This window comes from Pleurodeles waltl, chromosome 7, assembly GCF_031143425.1.
Source record: "Pleurodeles waltl isolate 20211129_DDA chromosome 7, aPleWal1.hap1.20221129, whole genome shotgun sequence".
Classification (NCBI taxonomy): Eukaryota; Metazoa; Chordata; class Amphibia; order Caudata; family Salamandridae; genus Pleurodeles; species Pleurodeles waltl.
This window is the reverse complement of record NC_090446.1, coordinates 318,352,028-318,374,351: the sequence shown is the minus strand read 5'-3', so window position 1 is coordinate 318,374,351 and position 22,324 is coordinate 318,352,028.

The following is a 22,324-nucleotide window of genomic DNA, read 5'->3' as shown; positions in this document are numbered from 1 at the left end:
CGCTGACCAGGGCACTGCCGCCTCAAGCACTGCTGAACAGAGCACCGCCGATTAAAGCACCGCTGAACAGGGCACCGCCGTCTCAAGCACCGCTGAACAGGGCACCGCCGTCTCAAGCATCGCTGGCCCAAAAGCGCCAAGGGCACTGACGCTACTGAGTCCGTCACGGGCAGAATGAAGCACTCTGGGCACCATGCCCCCTTCAGAACCAGTGGAGAGATCCATCCACTACCTCTGTCCTTAGCAGGATGAAGCACTCTGGGCACCATGCCCCCTCCAGAACCAGTGGAGACTGTTATCCACTTGAGAGACTGTGGCTTTTCACTCCCCAGGATGGAACAGTGGGCAACCCACCCACTGTATAGACTTGAGAGACTGTGGTTTTGCACTCCCCAGGATGGAACAGTGGGCAACCCACCCACTGTATAGACTTGAGAGACTGTGGCTTTGCACTCCCCAGGATGGAACAATGGGCAAGCCACCCACTGTAGAGACTTGAGAGACTGTGGCTTTGCACTCCCCAGTATGGAACAATGGGCAAGCCACCCACTGTAGAGACTTGAGAGACTGTGGCTTTGCACTCCCCAGGATTGAACAGTGGCCATGTGGCCCCCGCCAGCATAAGCCCAGCTGCCCAGGAGGCCACCATCAGCACAAGCCCCACTGGGCCATGAAGGACTGCCAGCAAAAGCCCCGCTGGGCCATGAAGGACCGCCAGAAAAAGCCACGCTGGGCCATGAAGGTCCACCAGCAGCTGAGTCCCTGCAATGGAGACCGCCGTCTCAAGCACCGCTGAACAGGGCAACGCCGCCTCAAGCACCGCTGACCAGGGCACCGCAGCCTCAAGCACCGCTAAATAGGGCACCGCTGTCTCAAGCACCGCTGAACAGGGCACTGCCGTCTCAAGCACGACTGAACAGGGTACTGCCATCTCAAGCACCGCTGACCAGGGCGCGCCGCCTCAAGCACCGCTGAACAGCGCACCACCGTCGTAAGCACCGCTGAACAGAGTACAGCCGTCTCAAGCACCGCTGAACAGGGCACCGCTGTCTCAAGCACCACTGAACAGGGCACCGCCGCCTCAAGCACCGCAGAACAGGGCACTGCCGCCACAAGCACCGCTGAACAGAGCACCGCTGATTCAAGCACCGCTGAACAGGGCACCGCCGTCTCAAGCACCGCTGAACAGGGCACCGCCGCCTCAAGCATCGCTGGCCCATGAGCGCCAAGGGAACTGACGCTACTGAGTCCGTCACGGGCAGAATGAAGCACTCTGGGCACCATGTCCCCTCCAGAACCAGTGGAGAGATCCATCCACTACCTCTGTCCTTAGCAGGATGAAGCACTCTGGGCACCATGCCCCCTCCAGAACCAGTGGAAACTGCTATCTCTTGAGAGACTGTGGCTTTGCACTCCCCAGGATGGAACAGTGGGCAACCCACCCACTGTATAGACTTGAGAGACTGTGGTTTTGCACTCCCCAGGATGGAACAGTGGGCAACCCACCCACTGTATAGACTTGAGAGACTGTGGCTTTGCACTCCACAGGATGGAACAATGGGCAAGCCACCCACTGTAGAGACTTGAGAGCCTTGGCTTTGCACTCCCCAGGATGGAACAATGGGCAAGCCACCCACTGTAGAGACTTGAGAGACTGTGGCTTTGCACTCCCCAGGATTGAACAGTGGGCATGTGGCCCCCGCCAGCACAAGCTCAGCTGCCCAGGAGGCCACCATCAGCACAAGCTCCGCTGGGCCATGAAGGACCGTCAGCAAAAGCCCCGCTGGGCCATGAAGGACCGCCAGCAAAAGCCCCGCTGGGCCATGAAGGACCGCCAGCACAAGCCCCGCTGGGCCATGAAGGACTGCCAGCAAAAGCCAGGCTGGGCCATGAAAGACCACCAGCACAAGCCCGCTGGGCCATGAAGGACCGCCAGCAAAAGCCACGCTGGGCCATGAAGGTCCGCCAGCAGCTGAGTCCCTGGAATGAAGACTGCCGTCTCAAGCACCGCTGAACAGGGCACCGCCGCCTCAAGCACCACTGACCAGGGCACCGCCGCCTCAAGCACCGCTGAACAGGGCACCGCCATCTCAAGCACCGCTGAACAGAGCACCGCCGTCTCAATCACCGCTTAACAGGGCACTGCCATCTCAAGCACCGCTGATCAGGGCACCGTCGTCTCAAGCACTGCTGAACAGGGCACTGCCGCCTCAAGCACCGCTGACCAGGGCACCGCCACCTCAAGAACTGCTGAACAGAGCACCGCCGTCTCAAGCACCGCTGAACAGGACACCGCCGTCTCAAGCACCACTGAACAGGGCACCGCCGCCTCAAGCATCGCTGGCCCATGAGCGCCAAGGGCACTGACGCTACTAAGTCCTTCACGGGCAGAATGAAGCACTCTGGACACTATGCCCCCTCCAGAACCAGTGGAGAGATCCATCCACTACCTCTGTCCTTAGCAGGATGAAGCACTCTGGGTACCATGCCCCCTCCAGAACCAGTGGAGACTATTATCCACTTGAGAGACTGTGGCTTTGCACTCCCCAGGATGGAACAGTGGGCAAACCACCCACTGTATAGACTTGAGAGACTGTGGTTTTGCACTCCCCAGGATGGAACCTTGGGCAACCCACCCACTATATAGACTTGAGAGACTGTGGCTTTGCACTCCCCAGGATGGAACAGTGGGCAAGCCACCCACTGTAGAGACTTGAGAGACTGTGGCTTTGCACTCCCCAGGATTGAACAGTGGGCATGTGGCCCCCGCCAGCACAAGCTCAGCTGCCCAGGAGGCCACCATCAGCACAAGCCCCGCTGGGCCATGAAGGAGCGCCAGCAAAAGCCCCGCTGGGCCATGAAGGACCGCCAGCAAAAGCCCACTGGGCCATGAAGGACCGCCAGCACAAGCCCCGCTGGGCCATGAAGGACCGCCAGCAAAAGCCACGCTGGGCCATGAAAGACCGCCAGCACAAGCCCGCTGGGCCATGAAGGACCGCCAGCAAAAGCCACGCTGGGCCATGAAGGTCCGCCAGCAGCTGAGTCCCTGCAATGAAGACTGCCGTCTCAAGCACCGCTGAACAGGGCACCGCAGCCTCAAGCACCACTGACCAGGGCACCGCCGCCTCAAGCACCGCTGAACAGGGCACCGCCATCTCAAGCACCGCTGAACAGAGCACCGCCGTCTCAAACACCGCTTAACAGGGCACTGCCATCTCAAGCACCGCTGAACAGGGCACCGCCGTCTCAAGCACTGCTGAACAGGGCACTGCCGCCTCAAGCACCGCTGACCAGGGCACCGCCACCTCAAGAACTGCTAAACAGAGCACCGCCGTCTCAAGCACCGCTGAACAGGACACTGCCATCTCAAGCACCACTGAACAGGGCACCGCCGCCTCAAGCATCGCTGGCCCATGAGCGCCAAGGGCACTGACGCTACTAAGTCCTTCACGGGCAGAATGAAGCACTCTGGGCACTATGCCCCCTCCAGAACCAGTGGAGAGATCCATCCACTACCTCTGTCCTTAGCAGGATGAAGCACTCTGGGTACCATGCCCCCTCCAGAACCAGTGGAGACTGTTATCCGCTTGAGAGACTGTGGCTTTGCACTCCCCAGGATGGAACAGTGGGCAAACCACCCACTGTATAGACTTGAGAGACACTGGTTTTGCACTTTCCAGGATGGAACAGTGGGCAACACACCCACTGTATAGACTTGAGAGACTGTGGCTTTGCACTCCCCAGGATGGAACAGTGGGCAAGCCATCCACTGTAGAGACTTGAGAGACTGTGGCTTTGCACTCCCCAGGATTGAACAGTGGGCATGTGGCCCCCGCCAGCACAAGCTCAGCTGCCCAGGAGGCCACCATCAGCACAAGCCCCGCTGGGCCATGAAGGAGCGCCAGCAAAAGCACCGCTGGGCCATGAAGGAGCACCAGCAAAAGCCCCGCTGGGCCATGAAGGACAGCCAGCACAAGCCCCGCTGGGCCATGAAGGACCGCCAGCAAAAGCCACGCTGGGCCATGAAAGACCGCCAGCACAAGCCCGCTGGGCCATAAAGGACCGCCAGCAAAAGCCACGCTGGGCCATGAAGGTCCGCCAGCAGCTGAGTCCCTGCAATGAAGACTGCTGTCTCAAGCACCGCTGAACAGGGCACCGCCGCCTCAAACACCACTGACCAGGGCACCGCCGCCTCAAGCACCGCTGAACAGGGCACCGCCATCTCAAGCACCGCTGAACAGAGCATCGCCGTCTCAAACACCGCTTAACAGGGCACTGCCATCTCAAGCACCGCTGAACAAGGCACCGCCGTCTCAAGCACTGCTGAACAGGGCACTGCCGCCTCAAGCACCGCTGACCAGGGCACCGCCACCTCAAGAACTGCTGAACAGAGCACCGCCGTCTCAAGCACCGCTGAACAGGACACCGCCGTCTCAAGCACCACTGAACAGGGCACCGCCGCCTCAAGCATCGCTGGCCCATGAGCGCCAAGGGCACTGACGCTACTAAGTCCTTCACGGGCAGAATGAAGCACTCTGGGCACTATGCCCCCTCCAGAACCAGTGGAGAGATCCATCCACTACCTCTGTCCTTAGCAGGATGAAGCACTCTGGGTACCATGCCCCCTCCAGAACCAGTGGAGACTGTTATCCACTTGAGAGACTGTGGCTTTGCACTCCCCAGGATGGAACAGTGGGCAAACCACCCACTGTATAGACTTGAGAGACTGTGGTTTTGCACTCCCCAGGATGGAACTTTGGGCAACCCACCCACTGTATAGACTTGAGAGACTGTGGCTTTGCACTCCCCAGGATGGAACAGTGGGCAAGCCACCCACTGTAGAGACTTGAGAGACTGTGGCTTTGCACTCCCCAGGATTGAACAGTGGGCATGTGGCCCCCGCCAGCACAAGCTCAGCTGCCCAGGAGGCCACCATCAACACAAGCCCCGCTGGGCCATGAAGGAGCGTCAGCAAAAGCCCCGCTGGGCCATGAAGGACCGCCAGCAAAAGCCCCGCTGGGCCATGAAGGACCGCCAGCACAAGCCCCGCTGGGCCATGAAGGACCGCCAGCAAAAGCCACGCTGGGCCATGAAAGACCACCAGCACAAGCCCGCTGGGCCATGAAGGACCGCCAGCAAAAGCCACGCTGGGCCATGAAGGTCCGCCAGCAGCTGAGTCCCTGCAATGAAGACTGACGTCTCAAGCACCGCTGAACATGGCACCGCCGCCTCAAGCACCACTGACCAGGGCACCGCCGCCTCAAGCACCGCTGAACAGGGCACCGCCATCTCAAGCACCGCTGAACAGAGCACCGCCGTCTCAAACACCGCTTAAAAGGGCACTGCCATCTCAAGCACCGCAGAACAGGGCACCGCCGTCTCAAGCACTGCTGAACAGGGCACTGCCGCCTCAAGCACCGCTGACCAGGGCACCGCCACCTCAAGAACTGCTGAACAGAGCACCGCCGTCTCAAGCACCGCTGAACAGGACACCGCTGTCTCAAGCACCACTGAACAGGGCACCGCCGCCTCAAGCATCGCTGGCCCATGAGCGCCAAGGGCACTGACGCTACTAAGTCCTTCACGGGCAGAATGAAGCACTCTGGGCACTATGCCCCCTCCAGAACCAGTGGAGAGATCCATCCACTACCTCTGTCCTTAGCAGGATGAAGCACTCTGGGTACCATGCCCCCTCCAGAACCAGTGGAGACTGTTATCCACTTGAGAGACTGTGGCTTTGCACTCCCCAGGATGGAACAGTGGGCAATCCACCCACTGTATAGACTTGAGAGACTGTGGTTTTGCACTCCCCAGGATGGAACAGTGGGCAACCCACCCACTGTATAGACTTGAGAGACTGTGGCTTTGCACTCCCCAGGATGGAACAGTGGGCAAGCCATCCACTGTAGAGACTTGAGAGACTGTGGCTTTGCACTCCCCAGGATTGAACAGTGGGCATGTGGCCCCCGCCAGCACAAGCTCAGCTGCCCAGGAGGCCACCATCAGCACAAGCCCCGCTGGGCCATGAAGGAGCGCCAGCAAAAGCCCCGCTGGGCCATGAAGGAGCGCCAGCAAAAGCCCCGCTGGGCCATGAAGGACCGCCAGCACAAGCCCCGCTGGGCCATGAAGGACCGCCAGCAAAAGCCACGCTGGGCCATGAAAGACCGCCAGCACAAGCCTGCTGGGCCATGAAGGACTGCCAGCAAAAGCCACGCTGCGCCATGAAGGTCCGCCAGCAGCTGAGTCCCTGCAATGAAGACTGCTGTCTCAAGCACCGCTGAACAGGGCACCGCCGCCTCAAGCACCACTGACCAGGGCACCGCCGCCTCAAGCACCGCTGAACAGGGCACCGCCATCTCAAGCACCGCTGAACAGAGCACCGCCGTCTCAAACACCGCTTAACAGGGCACTGCCATCTCAAGCACCGCTGAACAGGGCACCACCATCTCAAGCACTGCTGAACAGGGCACTGCCGCCTCAAGCACCGCTGACCAGGGCACCGCCACCTCAAGAACTGCTGAACAGAGCACCGCCGTCTCAAGCACCGCTGAACAGGACACCGCCGTCTCAAGCACCACTGAACAGGGCACCGCCGCCTCAAGCATCGCTGGCCCATGAGCGCCAAGGGCACTGACGCTACTAAGTCCTTCACGGGCAGAATGAAGCACTCTGGGCACTATGCCCCCTCCAGAACCAGTGGAGAGATCCATCCACTACCTCAGTCCTTAGCAGGATGAAGCACTCTGGGTACCATACCCCCTCCAGAACCAGTGGAGACTGTTATCCACTTGAGAGACTGTGGCTTTGCACTCCCCAGGATGGAACAGTGGGCAAACCACCCACTGTATAGACTTGAGAGACTGGTTTTGCACTCCCCAGGATGGAACAGTGGACAACCCACCCACTGTATATACTTGAGAGACTGTGGCTTTGCACTCCCCAGGATGGAACAGTGGGCAAGCCACCCACTGTAGAGACTTGAGAGACTGTGGCTTTGCACTCCCCAGGATGGAACAATGGGCAAGCCACCCACTGTAGAGACTTGAGAGACTGTGGCTTTGCACTCCCAGGATTGAACAATGGGCATGTGGCCCCCTCGTGGATCTGGCATCGTGCACTCAACCGGCTGAGGTGCCCTCCTTTCCTTCCCCCTGAGGTGCCTGTTTAGTTGCTCTCTGATGCCCCTGCAGTGTTCTCTCCATCATGGTCAGGGATCTTGTGTCGGCCTCACCCATACTGTGTGGGCCCAGTGTTCCACAGACTTAATTGGAGCACTACCTGGACTACTATGTTTGGTTTATATTTTGTAAATGGTGTATATATATATATTTTTTTGCCTACTTGATTTTCATATATTACAATTGTTACACTAATTTTCTATTGTCTTTGCATTCTTCCGGGGGGGCTTGAGGGGTGTAAGTGTGATGAATTAATATGCATTAGTGTGTGTGTTGTAGTGGGTGAGTGTGGGGGTGTTGCGTGTGTGTGTCCCTGTTTTTTCCCTCCCCCCTCCCCTGTGTCGTAGGTGCAGTACTTACCGTAGTCTTCGCCGCCGGCATTCGTGCTCCTGGTAGAGGAGCAGGAAGACTATTGCAGGTAGAATTTGGAGTTCTGGGTCCATGGTGGCCTCGTTCATCGTGGGGTGTGTAGAGGTGAACGTTTTCCCTTCGGAATTCCTGTTTCCGACGTGTTTTTATCCACGATGAATCCACCCCGGAAAAGGTGGCGGATTGATGGGTTGTAATAGTGTGGGTGGTACATTGTCTCCCGCCTGTCTGTTGGCGGTGATCGCCGCGCTGTTTGTTTGTACCGCCGTGGTGGTCAGAGTGTTCAAGTGGCTGCCTTTGTTGGCGGTTTCCGCCACGGTCGTAATTGCAAATTTTTTACTGCTGACACCGTCCGCTAGGGTTGTAATGACCACCTTCATCTATTCAGATAAGAGAAGAACTATGGAATGAAGTGAACTTGTTTAGTTACTAATTAACTCCTACTGAAGAAGATGTTGTCTGTGTGTACTGGGTTTTTGTAGGCAAAATAGGAAAGGGCAGTCATACCCTAATGGTCAATTTATAGTTGCAGAGGGAAATAGAACAAGGGTCTAAGTAAATGACATACACTTTTTTTTAGCAGACTAAGGGGCTCATTGTTACTTTGGCGGGCGGCGGAGGCCGCCCGCCAAAGTAACCCCGTCAGAACACCGCACCGCGGTCGAAAGACCGCTGCGGTGATTATGATATTTGCCCTGGGCTGGCGGGCGGCCGCCAAAAGGCCGCCCGCCAGCCCAGGGCAAATCAACCTTCCCACGAGGACGCCGGCTCAGAATTGAGCCGGCGTAGTGGGAAGGTGCGACGGGTGCAGTGGCACCCGTCGCGTATTTCAGTGTCTGCATAGCAGACACTGAAATACTTTGCGGGGCCCTCTTATGGGGGCCCCGCGGCACCCCCTACCGCCATCCTGTTCATGGCGGGTTTCCCGCCATGAACAGGATGGCGGTAGGGGGTGTCTGAATCCCCATGGCGGCGGAGCGCGCTCCGCCGCCATGGAGGATTCCCCCGAGCTGCGGAAAGTCGGCGGGAGACCGCCGACTTTCCGCTTCTGACCGCGGCTGAACCGCCGCGGTCATGATGCTCGAGGGAGCACCGCCAGCCTGTCGGCGGTGCTCCCGTGGTCGGTGACCCTGGCGGTCACCGGCCGCCAGGGTCAGAATGACCCCCTAAATTTACAGACAGGCCTCCTAAAATTGGTGGCAATAGGCTGCATCTGCTCACCCACACACTTGTCAGACATATTGGAGGGGAGTGAGCGGAATACTGGGGAAGGGCACAAACTGTGACAGCCCACCCCACGACACTGGACCCTCCATTGGCCAGTCCCGCCTTGGGGGGAGGAAAGTTACTTTGAGCGAGGCCAAGGAGCCCACCAGACCCCTCTTCACAATACCACTTGTCGTACTGAATAACTACCAAAAGCCGGAACAGGGCTAAGTCACAGGGAGAGTGCAGAGTAAGTGACATGGCCCAAACAAACATGGTGAACCCTGTCCCGCACTCCTTACAGGCCACACTGGACAAGATCCAGGAGCCAAAAAGGAATCCAAAACAACATTTCAGCAGGAAATTGCCCAGGTATTAGCAGAATTGAGACTGTTGGGAGCAGATCACCAGAGGCTAGCGGACAGCGTCCAACGCACTGAAACCACGCTCACGGATTTAACCCCAGCGCATCAGGAGATTAAATCTACCGTTTTACAGCTGACCGACCATATCCAACAACTGGAATGATGGGCCAAAGATGCTGATGTACAACATGCAAGTTATCGGTCTCCCAGAGGGCGTCGAGGGCACTGACATGGTGACCTTCCTGCAGAAATGGCTGTGGTCAGAGGTCGCCCCGGAGCAACTCACCCCCTTCTTTGCATTGGAAGGGGCACATTGGGTGCCGTCAAGACCGCTTGCTCCGAGCTGACCCCCATGAGATCTAGTGGCTAAGCTGTTGCATTACAGGGACAGGGACATACTGGTACAACGAGCCAGAGAAGTCAGGTCCTTCAATGTTGAAAATGGAACAGTAACTCTCCTCCCAGACTTCACAGCAGAGGTACAGACCAGGCAGGCCTCCTATGCAGCGGTGAAGCAGGTTCTACGAGACAAGGGCATTCAGTACTCACATCTGTTCCCAGCCAGGCTGAGAGTGATCATAAAGGGGCACAGTACCCTCTTCCAAACCCCTGAGGAAGCATGGGACTGGTTGGAATTGCATAAAGTGGGTGGGGACCAAAATGGGAATGGCGACACAGCGTGGACGCAGGAGAACGAGGAGACAACGAAATAGGTCCTGACCGAGCGCCGGACCGACCCCAGCACAGAATGCATCAGCCAGAACGGCAGTCCTAGAGGCAGTGGCATTGCTACAGAATGTAGACCCGATTGACGACGCCAGTGGAGGGGACTCGGACCACCATACACACTGCACGGACTCAGACTCGCCACACACTGATGAGTCTCCAAGAGTGACCCCCCAAACCGCAGATGATCTTGGCCTGGTGTCACCAACCCCAGGATGAGGGTCTTGCTTAAATTTGGGGCATGATGGCCACGGACCCTCCCAGTTTCTCGGCCGCTATTAAACAAATGTCAAAAACACTATAGCCCTCATTTTGACATTGGCGGTAAATGCCGCCTACCGCCACAGCGACGGCTGGCAACATACCATCGCCGTGGCTACCAGCCGCCCACCCACATTATGACCGTAGATGGAATTCCACCAGAAGGCTGGCGGAATTCCGTTGACGGTCATGGCGGCAAGGTGGCCCTGTTGCCAGCAGCAGCGCCATACCAGTAAGACACTGCCTACCTTGCGGTGTTTTGCTGGTGGACGTCGCGTCCCGTCTTCTGCTGGAGGACCACCTGTAAGCAGGTAAGTTGGGTTCTCCGACAGGAGACGGGGTGGGGGTGGTGTGGGGTTGTTGTGTGGGGGGGTTGTGTGTCTTTTTGTATGCATGCATGCGGGTGTGAGTCACGTGGAATGCGTGTGTGACTGACTAAATGTGAGTGTACATGTATGTTGTCTCTTGTGAATGCGTGTGCAACAATGTATGTTAGTGTGTGTTGCGGTATGTGAGTATGTATGTGTGCATGCATGGGTGGATGTGGGTATGCATGTGTGTATGAGTGTGTATTTGTGCATGTGTGAGTGTGTAAATGTGCGGGGGTGGGAGGGGGAGGGTGGGAGAAGACTCTGGGGGCCGGGGAGACCCCCATCTGTGTCAGTAAAGAAATTCCCTGGCACTGATGCTGCCTGCCGCAATGTTTTTTGTGGCAGTACGCTTGCCACAAAAACCATGGTGGTAGGCGGGGTCATAATCCAGAGGGTGGGATTGTGACAGCCGCCTGCCTGGAGACCAAAGTCTGCAGCCCAACGGCCGTTATCACCCTGGCAGATGCAGTGGTACATTGGCGGTTTGGCTTGGGGACTATTATCAAGCACCACAAGATCCTGGCATATTTAAAAAGAAGGGGGTACATATAGCCCTACTCCAAGAGACACACATTACTACCCAAGAGGTGGATAGGCTGTGACGCAGATGGAGAGGGCTCATATTTGCCACCACATACTCGGCATTTGCACGTGGCGTACTGATATGGGTGAGGGATGGGGTCTTGTTCGAGGCCATGTCCATAGTTACAGATCAGGAAGGCCGATACGTACTAGTGGAGGATAGATTGCACAGTCGACATGTAGTACTGGGCTGTGTGTATGCTCCTAACCAGAAGCAGATCCTTTTTCTTACAGACCCTCTCAGGATGCTTGGCTAGACCCTCGGGAGGACAGTTACTGACCGGGGGGGACTTCAACTGTGTACTGGATACTGTAATGGACTGCTCCCGTCCCCCCTTGGCTGGGGCAACAGCACACAAAGGGCCTGAATGAGTGGGTAACACACTGGGGCCTGGAGGATGTCTGGCGGGTTCAGCACCCTAGGGATAGGGACTACTCTTACTACTCAGGCCTCCACCAACTGTATATTAGAATAGACGGGGTGTTGTTTACTGGAACTCTTACCCCCGAGATTGCTCACTCCAAATACCTAGGCCGAACCCTATCAGACCACAGCCCATTACTTATTACCTGGTGCTGTGCCAGAGTTAGGGCCTCAATCCTGATGTGGAGACTTCAGCCAATGTCACTAGAGGACCCTGCTTATAGAGAAGCTCTTAGGTCCCACCTCTTGGAGCACATTAGTATTAACAAGGGATCCACTTCATCACGACACATAGAATGGGAAACCATAAAAGTAGCGACACAAGGCTACTGTATTGGACACTTGGTAGGGATCCGACAAACCCTTGAGCTTGAGTTAAACCGGTTGGAAAAGGAAATACATGACAGAGACAAGGAACAGGGCGAGGATCAGGTGGCACGGCAATGACTCCTTAGAACAAAAGAGTCATTCAATCAGACCCAGTAAAGGCTGCGCTGTCATAATTACCAGAAGTACCTGGCATCCTTGCATGCAGAGGAGGGTAGATCCGGCATAATGTTGGCGTGGCTGGTGCGTCCTGGTGGGGAGGGTATCCCGATCAAGAGTATGCGCCATCTGAAATAAATGAAATGTTTAAAACATACTACATGTCTCTCTACAGAAAACCTGTGGAAGACCTGCCACAGTCACTGGGGCATGACTTACAGTCCCTCCCACTGAGAACTCTAGCACTTGTAGACAGAGACCCCCTGGGTGAACCAATGACTTTGGAAGAGGTAAAGACCGCTATTTCACAACTGGCAGCAGGCAAAACACCCGGCATGGATGGACTCCCTATGGAGTTTTATAAAACATATGTCAATGTCCTAGCACCCACATTGGTTGAGCTTTACACAGAGGGATTCGAAAGGGGCATACTCTCTGCAATGTTGAGGGAGGCACTGGTAGTCCCCTTACCCAAGAACAAATCATGCGATGCCTCAGTGACTGATTTCAGACCCTTGTCCATGTTGAATTGCAATTTCAAGATCCTTAGAAAGGCCCTGGCTAACTGGCTGCTCCCGCATGCTCCCCAACTCATACACGAGGATCAGAATGGTTTCATACCTGCGCGTAACACCTCCCTGAATCTTCTGACTATTTTCACTTTTACACATACCACACGATGAGCGACACCCCGTGCTGTGCTCCTCTCAGTGGACCTTGATAAGGCATTCTACTCACTAAGATGGGATTATCTATGGACAGTAATGATTCGAATAGGCCTGGGGGAGAAATGGGCGCGATGGTTCGAACTACTGTACTGCCTCCCACTGGCGAGGGTGTGACCTGGCAGGGCAGTATCGGATGCCTATCCCATATTTTGAGGCACCAGGCAGGGATGCCCTCTCTCTCCCTTGCTATTTGCTCTTGCCATGAAGCCCCTAGCAGCTCAGTTTTGAATGGATGGACGCAGCAGGGGAGTACGGTGAGGCTCTGTGGACCATGTGATTTCACTCTATGCGGATGACCTACTAACTTAATCTATGGGATGGTACATCAGGGATCCCTTGGGCTCTCAATTTACTTGAGGAATTCGGTAGTCCATCCGGCCTTAGAGTAAATAGGAAAAAAAAGACATACGTCTTTCCACTGACTGTAGGTGTGGAACGCCCATCCTCCTGTCCTATTGATATTACATGGTCCCCTGCACATTCAAATACCTGGGAATACAAGTGTTCCACAATGTATGAGACCTTCGGGACGGCAACTTAGGTAAAACGCTTCCGTCCTTCAGATCGTGCATGGCGTTTTGGTGCTCTCTTAGGCTCTCCATGATGGTCCGAGGGCCATTATCCAAAATGATTATGTTGCCCCGCCTTTTATACTACTTCATTAACCTTCCAGTGAATATACTGGTGAACTGGTTTAAAGAATTAAATGCGCTCCTCAGGGAGCTCCTCTGGGATGGGGGCCGACAGCCAACATCTCTCTCCACCCCTCGCTGCCCCACTGATGGAGGTGGACTGGGAGAATTATACTACTTGTCGAGCCAGCTTCAGTGGGTTGCTAGGTGGTTTGAAGGTGGGAACCAGCTAGATCTGACCACATCCCGGGACGACGTCGGAGGTGGCCTATTACTGGCGTGGATGCTCAGCTCTCGTATCACCCCATGGGCATGAAATGTCATGCTGACTGTGGCCCTGACTTGCTGGAGATGGTGTCTGAGATGCACGGGCATGACTGTGGCCTACTCCCCTGAAGTACAACTGATGGGGACACCCTTGGGGACACAGAACCGCACCCTACCAAGGAACCAGATGAGGATCTAGACCCAGGCAGGAGTGACGACCTTAGAGGACTGCTTCCGGGAAGGAGTCTTGTGTCTATTCACATCATTGGCAGAGTCCCTGGGGGAAAATTCCTCCTATACCAGACACTGACCCACGCCATAGAATACTCCAACTCTTATTGATAATAGGGGAAGATACCCACCTGATTGCCAGGCTCTACAGGGCCCATAACGAGGTTACCCTGGAGTCCCTGCAAACGTGCAGAGCGAAATTGGAGGCAACACTAGGCAAGGAGTTGACAGACACAGAGTAGCAGAAAGTGCTGGAATATCCTTGTAGTGTGTTGCGTAACACACCTCTCCGTTACATCCAATACAATAGTGTACACAGAACATGCCTCACTCCTCACAGACTCAGGGTAATATATGGCGGCGAACCCAGGGAATACCCAGGTGCAATGCTGTAGATTCAGATTCTAACCACGTGATATGGGAGTGCCCCGAGAAACAGAGGTACTGGCTAGGAGCACTAGAGGCTTTGGGGGGAGTCCTTGATACGCAATTGGAATTAGACGCCTCCTTCTGTCTGATGGGACTACATTGTAGACCTGGCTCTAAGAGAGTTGGCAGCAGGTTCTTGGAACTAGCCCTGGTATTGCTTTGGTGTCGGATTGCCATGGCCTGGAAATCCCCTATGGGCCCAGCCCTGGTGGACTGGAGCCTCGATGTATCAACTTGGGCCAGGCCAAACTACGCGCACTACGTAGGGAGGAGGCTCGGGCGACGAGTGCACGTCCTATTGCTCCATTCTGGACTGAGGTATTGGAGGCTTGGGAAGTGCAGAGGCGAGAGGTAGGTAGGGTCCTGGAAACCGGAGAGGGCACGCCCTGCTAGTGTTGGGCTACAGCCCCACTCAATGGGGAGCGGGAAAATAATTAAACACATGCCATGCAATATAGAGTTCTTGATATACCAATTACTAGAAGTAGGGGGGCAGGGGCCACTGTTCTGACACCAATACATATGTATTGCCTCAACTGCTTAATCAGGGACGGTGACTGGGACCGTCCGTGGGGACCAAATTGGAAAAGAGGAGGGATCACGGTAGAGATACTGACCTCCCTAATCAGATAGTTCGGATACCCTTGAATGCCCCTAACCACACCACAGCACGGAAATGTCCCTTGAGTGCATTATTTCATGTTTTAGTTAGTTGTGTTAATAGTTTAAATGGTAATAGCAATGATGATAGCAAATGACTTCTGATTAAAGAGGGACAGGGGTTGCAAGGCTATGTGACTGCAAATTGATGTACTGTATATACTGGATGCCAGCGTTACCCTAGAGTAAGACAGATAGGAGTGTGCAGGGAGCTCCACTGTGCTGGCAGAGCGGAACTCTACGCTCCACCAGGAACAGACAGTGGCCCTCATTCTGACCTTGGCGGGCGGCGGAGGCCGCCCGCCAAAGTCCCGCCGTCAGGTTACCGTTCCGCGGTCGAAAGACCGCGGCGGTAATTCTGACTTTCCCGCTGGGCTGGCGGGCGGTCTCCTTCAGACCGCCAGCCAGCCCAGCGGGAAAGAGGCTTCCACGATGAAGCCGGCTCGGAATCGAGCCGGCGGAGTGGAAGCTGTGCGACGGGTGCAGTTGCACCCGTCGCGTATTTCACTGTCTGCGCAGCAGACAGTGAAATACATGTAGGGGCCCTCTTACGGGGGCCCCTGCAATGCCCATGCCAGTGGCATGGGCACTGCAGGGGCCCCCAGGGGCCCCGTGACCCCCCCTACCGCCATCCGGATCTCGGCGGTCCGACCGCCGGGATCTGGATGGCGGTAGGGGGGGTCGGAATCCCCGCGGCGGTGCAGCAAGCTGCGCCGCCGCGGAGGATTCAATGGGGCCGCGGTACACTGGCGGGACCCCGCCAGTGGTGCCGGTCCGACCGCGGCTTTACCGCCGCGGTCGGAATCCCCATTGGAGCACCGCCGGCCTGTCGGCGGTGCTCCCGCGGTCCTCCGCCCTGGCGGTCAAAGACCGCCAGGGTCAGAATGAGGGCCAGTATGTGCTTGCACTGTTCAGCCCATAACTGGGCATGGGAGGGCCGGCGCACAATAGGCCTGGCAGCTTTTACTGCCTATGGCCTGAATTCAGGCCAGGGCCGTAGGCAGCAAAATAATTAAATTGTAGAACTAAAAGGGATGAGCAGAGCCATCACCATCAGTGTCGGTGGTCGGTGCTTCCCCAGCTCCTGCCGGATTCACCAGTGCAGTGCCCCTCTTCCTGCCCTTGGGTGCTGATGTAAGAAATAAAGAAGATAAAAAAATTACATTAGTGGTACCGTTAATCTCCACAAAATTATTATATAACAGGCAAATGCAATAACATTGTACTCAAATCAGATCGCCTAGGGTACTATACTTGTGTGGTCAACTATTGTTGAGTTGGCTTTACTACCAAAATCCTTATTCCAAATTTCCTAAACATAAACCACATTTGGAACTAATCGATTGCAATAAATGATCTTTTATTCTATTCTCATTTCTCAAGCTTCTGGATGGACTAACTTGGGCTCTCTTTTTTGCAAAGCATGCATACTCGCATAACTGTGAAATTGTTTGGGACTGTATGAGCTACATAAAGTCACAGAGAAGGCTAACTCATTGATATCACTAATTCACTGTGGAGACAGGAGGATAGAAGAGTCGGCATTGCAATGGCCTCTTAAATAATCAGAGAAAGCAAGTGCCTACCTGTGAGTACAACAATATAGCGCTGATCACCTGCCTAGCTCCAACTGTATCACATAATAAATAGTATTCTTAACATAAACTAAACATAACTTAACTTAACTTAACTTAACTTAACTTAACTTACCTTAACTTACCTTAACTGGAAGCGGCATTCTATTTGGAAAATATATTTGCATTGTAGAATACAAATACTATAAAAATATAACACTCATGAAACCACAGGATCTCAATGCATAGCTGGTCGAGCAGGTCCTGCTCATGCTCGATTATATCTGCCCAGTGGTGCGTCAGCCTCTGAGGGGTGAACTGGACCTGGGTGGGGGCCCTGACCAACAGGCAAACCCTAGGCCAATGCTGCCCATTCTCCCATAAGGGGTTACCACTTCCAGGCCTGCCGCCTGCTGCCAGCGTGGATGGGAAGTGACCCTGCACATAAAAAAGCAGTGCTGCCACCTCCTTCTCGCTAAAGATCGGCTGAGGCTGTGCCCCTTGACAGCAACTGCTATTGACCTGCTCTGCCATGGTACTAGGTGGGGTAGGGTGAAGAAGTGAAGAAAAGAAACAGGAAGAAAAGAAAGGAAAGAAGGAAGAAATAAGGGGAAAGTAAACAGAAATACAGAAAGTAATAAAAACACACAAAACAATTAAAACAATGTAAACATAATAAGACACAAAAAGATACACTAATAATTTTTAGGTTAGTACAAGAATACACACAAGTTTTAAATGCAAATGATTGCTATGTGTGTGCACACTTACCTTCATCAGCTGCAGAGGAGCTGACATATCATCAGATACTCTTGAAATATGTAATTACATGTAGTATTTTGCTTAGCTTATTATATATGCAAGTACACTTTGAATATTATTAATCTAATTCTGACCTGATTCTTTCAAGAGTTCCTTTACAGAAAAGCATGAATTTATATCCACAAGCAAAAGCAGTGGAGACAGCAAAAGAAATGGAGACAGCCTGGCAATGTTTTGGACTATTTATACCTATAGACAGTGTTAGGGCACATGAAAACAATTTGACCCGTATGATGAGACCATTAGAGACAACATTCATCATGATGTTAGAAGAAAGAAGGCCACACATTTCACATAATACAGATGAATATGTTTTGAAAAATGTTAGAAAATGATTTATCCGAAATTGAAATTAGACAAAAGAGAAAAGGGTAAAATATGTGTTTTCAGAAAAACAAGCCAACTTCGAACAAGACCAGTGGGAAATAGTAATTGTGAACACACATTTGAATTATCAAAAGGATCATGAGAAATGTTACAAGGCGAAGAATACCTGGAGTTTATTTTGTTTGTGGACAGGATGCTTCTTTTAAATTACCAGGTGACTGAGAGAGTATTTGCTGATTCCTAAGATAGATGCATCATGTAAATAGTATTGGTGCTTTGATAATGACGCTGTCATGCAGAGACACTTGTGGTATTAGTAATGGAACACAATCGGTTGGAGCCATATTTCGAGTGATCATCCCCCCAGTTGGAGTTGTCTTAAATAATGAAAAGATTAGAAAACTTTCAACAGTAATGGGTAAACTAGCAACTAGTACATCTGGAGCTTTATTAGTTGTTAACACAGAATTAGTGGCTATTATATTGATAGTATTACAAAATTGGTTAGCATTAGACATTTAGCTTGCTGTAAAGATGCTGAAAGCTCAGCATTGCTACGCATACATCCCTGATGAGAGTAGAAAATGTTTAGAATTCACAAATAACATTTCTGATCTGAAACCTGAGTTAGAATCATTAGAAACCACTGGTGTTTTAGAAACTTTAGGTAAAGGAGTTTCTTCAATTGGCAACTGGTTTAAAACAGCAGGGGGAGGGATTATCAAAGCAATACTTGTACCTATACTGATGTTTGGTGTTTTATTCCTGACCTTATTAGGATTTTATAAAAGTATCAAATGTTATTTTGAAAAAAAACTGAGAGGAAGCAAAAAGATAAAGAGGAAATTAAAATTAACAATTACATCAACAGACACTACAAAATGCTGAAGGAATCTCAAAGTTTAAAAAGAAAGAGAAAAGACTCAACCAAAGATGAAAGTGAACCATGAAGATTCAATTGTGAAGAATTTATAAGGGTTCATAACCATCAGAGGGGAGAGGTTGTGGAAGCATTTTTAATGTCAAGAAAATGTATGCAATAATGTGCAGAGTTGACATGTAGGCCTTCAAAGATAAAAAGTGCTTTTAAAAGGAAAGAAATATAGTAAGCAATCATATTTACAAGTACTAGTCCTGAATAGCCGAAGTAGCATTTTCTGACAAGCTGAACTCGTTCAGGAAAGTGAAATGTTATTTTTCTCTGACCTTCCCATAGACATATGTTTCATAATATACCATATCTGTTGAAAAAAGGTTTCATTTAATTCTGCACATATTTCTACTTGTTCAAAGAACACTGTAGATTAATGAATACACAATCTGTCTTTCTGTGAGGTCATGTAGAAGCTTACACTTTAAGATGCAGTTTTCTAAAGGCAAATGAATGGCGAGAAAGCCTGTTAAACTAAACTTTGCATTTGATGAAAATGTGTCATTCAATATTGCTGTGTATTCCTGGTGAGAAGAGGACGGAGTGATCCTGCTCCCAGGAAGTTAAAAGCACATTGGCTGACTGAAGAATGAAAAAGCAACATGTTGTAAGAGCTTAAATTATCTTGTCTATAATAATGCATGTTCATAGCATAGGTTACCTCATTGCTCCTTATGCTCCCTGACCCCTTCCACTTTGCCATTCAGTTGCTGCTCATGCTGAGACTGAGTTTCATGAACCCCTCTTTACAGGATGTTCTGCTTTCATTTATTACTGAATTTGGAACCCCTCATACATTCTAAATGACACCTTTCTCTAACCATCCACGTTCTTAGAATACAGATTCTTTCCTTTATGAAGCACACTTTATGCATTGATTATGAACTACTGACTGTTTACTTTTGATCACTGACAAAACTAATGATTGATATTGATGAATTTAATTCCTGAGTCAATAAAGGTGAGCTACTAAAATATTTGTTTAATAAAGCACTTAAAATCACATAATTTCTCATTATTGATAGATGATACTATTGATATTGTGGTGATAAATTATTTAATGAAGAGCTCCTGGTTAATCTCACTTAACAACAAAAGTTCATCGCCCCAAATTTCAAAGAGTGGGGATGTGTCCCTGGTGTGTTGGTAAGCCGTACTTGGTAAACCAACTTTCAATACACAATACAGGCTCAAGCAGTTATAAAAAACCTTGGATCTCTTCAACTCAGCGGATGTATATTTTTTTCACAATGAAACAGGTCAAACAACATCTCTGAGCATAAATGAGCCATATATTACAAGGCATGACAAGGCACATCAATATGCACGTCTTAAACTTATCAGTACATTCAGTTTTGCTGAATATTATATGATTATGTATGGGATTCCAAAATCCCTGTATAAAAAGCAATCTCTCATTTTCTATAATAGGTGACTTGTGGCACACTCTTTCTCCTATTATAAAGAAATGAGGTCAGAACTCAACTATAATAACTTATTACAGTTAAGGTCTGAAGTCACAATGCTAGCTGCTGGAGCAAGCAGCCAAGAGGAAAGACAGGTCAGGTCATGGAACTCTACTAAAGCAGCAGTTTGAAGAAAAACAACACCTTGCTCTGTTTTCTATCTTACAGAAACAAGCAGAACGGAGATATTTATGCCAACATATTTAGTTTTCTTGCACTCCTGAAGAAGTAATTATAGAAACATTAGAATATTTCTGCACGTTTGTAGGAGGCTGGCCTGGTTTGTAGTGGGTACTTATGGTACTTACACCTTATATCAAGTCCAGTTATCCCTTATTAGTGAAATGTATGCAGTGTCTAGAAGCCAGGCTCTTTAGAGGTAGCTGTAGCTGAGCAGCCAAGGCTTATCTAGGAGACATGCAAAGCTCATGTAATACCCCTGTAGTCACACAGTACTCACACACATGAAAGAAAACACTCAGTGTTACAAATTTAAAAGTACTTTATTTTGGTGACACAAATTCCAAAAATACCATAGAGACTATACTTCCTTAGGAGGTAAGTAATACACAAATTATATACACTAGTATGCATAAATAGGCATAAAATAGTTAGAAAACAGTGCAATTAGTAAAAATCACAATAGTTAGAAATGGGCCTAGGAGTAACACAAACCATATATTAAGAAAGTGGAATGTGAATGTCGGTTTCCCACCTAGGCAAGTGTAGTGTGTAGAGGGGTGCTGGGAGTACTAGAAAACACCATAAGTAAGTACTAGAACTCACCCCAGTGCCCAGGAAAGCAGGAGTAAAACACAGGAACTTTCCCAGAACACACAGAAACAAGAGAAAGAAGATTATGCAAGATCCAGAAGAGACTGCAAGATACCAACAGTGGATTCCTGGATCTGAGGACCTGTGGCAGAAGGGGGCCAAATCTAAGAAGCACAGAAGAGTCCAAGGAGAACAGGAGACCCTGCTAACCCGGATGAAGATGCAAAAGAAGAACTACTGGTGAAGAAGAACAGTCAGTACAGCACCGAACAGGACGGAGGTGGGTTCCTGATTGGTGCATATGATGTGCCACGCCAGATGGAGGAATGCAGTCTGGAAGTCTGCCAACAAACCTTGGCACATGCAAAGCTAGTGGTTTATCAGAAAATGGAGCGGCCCGGGACCAGGAAGGACCAGGTGGAGTCTCCCTAGGAGAGGGAGTCAGAGGGTGCTCTCAGAAAACTCAGAGAGCCCTCAGAAGACCAGGCAGCATGTACAGGAGTCCCACAGCATGGTGCTAAAGGAGGAGCAAAAGGAGGTCCACGCAGCACTACGACAAAGGCTCCCAGGTGGTCGGAGAACCACTGAGGAAGATGTGCGTTGCAGGATAGAGTGCTGGGGGCTGGAGCTGCATGGTGCATGAAGGACTTCATGGAAGGATGCCAGGAAGCCTTGACAACTGCAAAACACGCAGTACACAGCGGTACTGTCTTTCGTGGGGAGGCAGGCTCTTACCTCCACCAAAGTTGGACAGTAGGACGTCAGGACTGTCTGGACCACTTCAGTCACCACCCATGATGCAATGATCCATGTAGCTAAGCAGGAGAGGGGATCCACGCAGCTGGTCATCATTGCAGTAGGTGCCTGTAGAAGCAGGGGAGTGACTTGCTCACCCCAAGGGAGATTCCTTCGTTCTTGTGGTGCAGGTTGAAGACAGGCTGTCCTCTGAGGATGCACGACTAGGAAACAGTTGCTGGTAGGAGCTGAAGATACAATGTTGCAGAAGATGTCTTTGCTTCTTTGTTGCAGTTTGTAGAGTTCCTGGAGGGTACAGATGCAGTTTCTTCAGTGAGAAGTTGAAGTGGAGAATGCAGAGGATTCCTGCTGGAGTCTCTCAATCCGAATCTGAAGAACCACCCAAAAGAGAGACCCTAAATAGCCCTGAAAGGGGGATTGGTCAGCTAAACAGGTAAGCACCTATAAGGGGAGGGGTCTGATGTCACCTGCTGGCACTGGCCACTCAGATGCTCCCAGAGTTCCCTGCCAACGTGGAAACCAAGATGACAAAACCCAGGGACACTGAGAGAGCTCTGAGCACCATTCCTGGGGTGGTGAGAGACAGGGGGGTGGTCACTCCCCTTTCCTTTGTCCAGTTTCCCTCCAGAGCAGGAACTGGGGGTCCCTGAACCGATGTAGACTGGATTACGCAAGAAGGCTACCAAATGTTCCCTTCAAAGCATTACCAGTGGCCTCGGGAGGCTACCCTTCCCAATCCTGTAACACCTATTTCCAAAG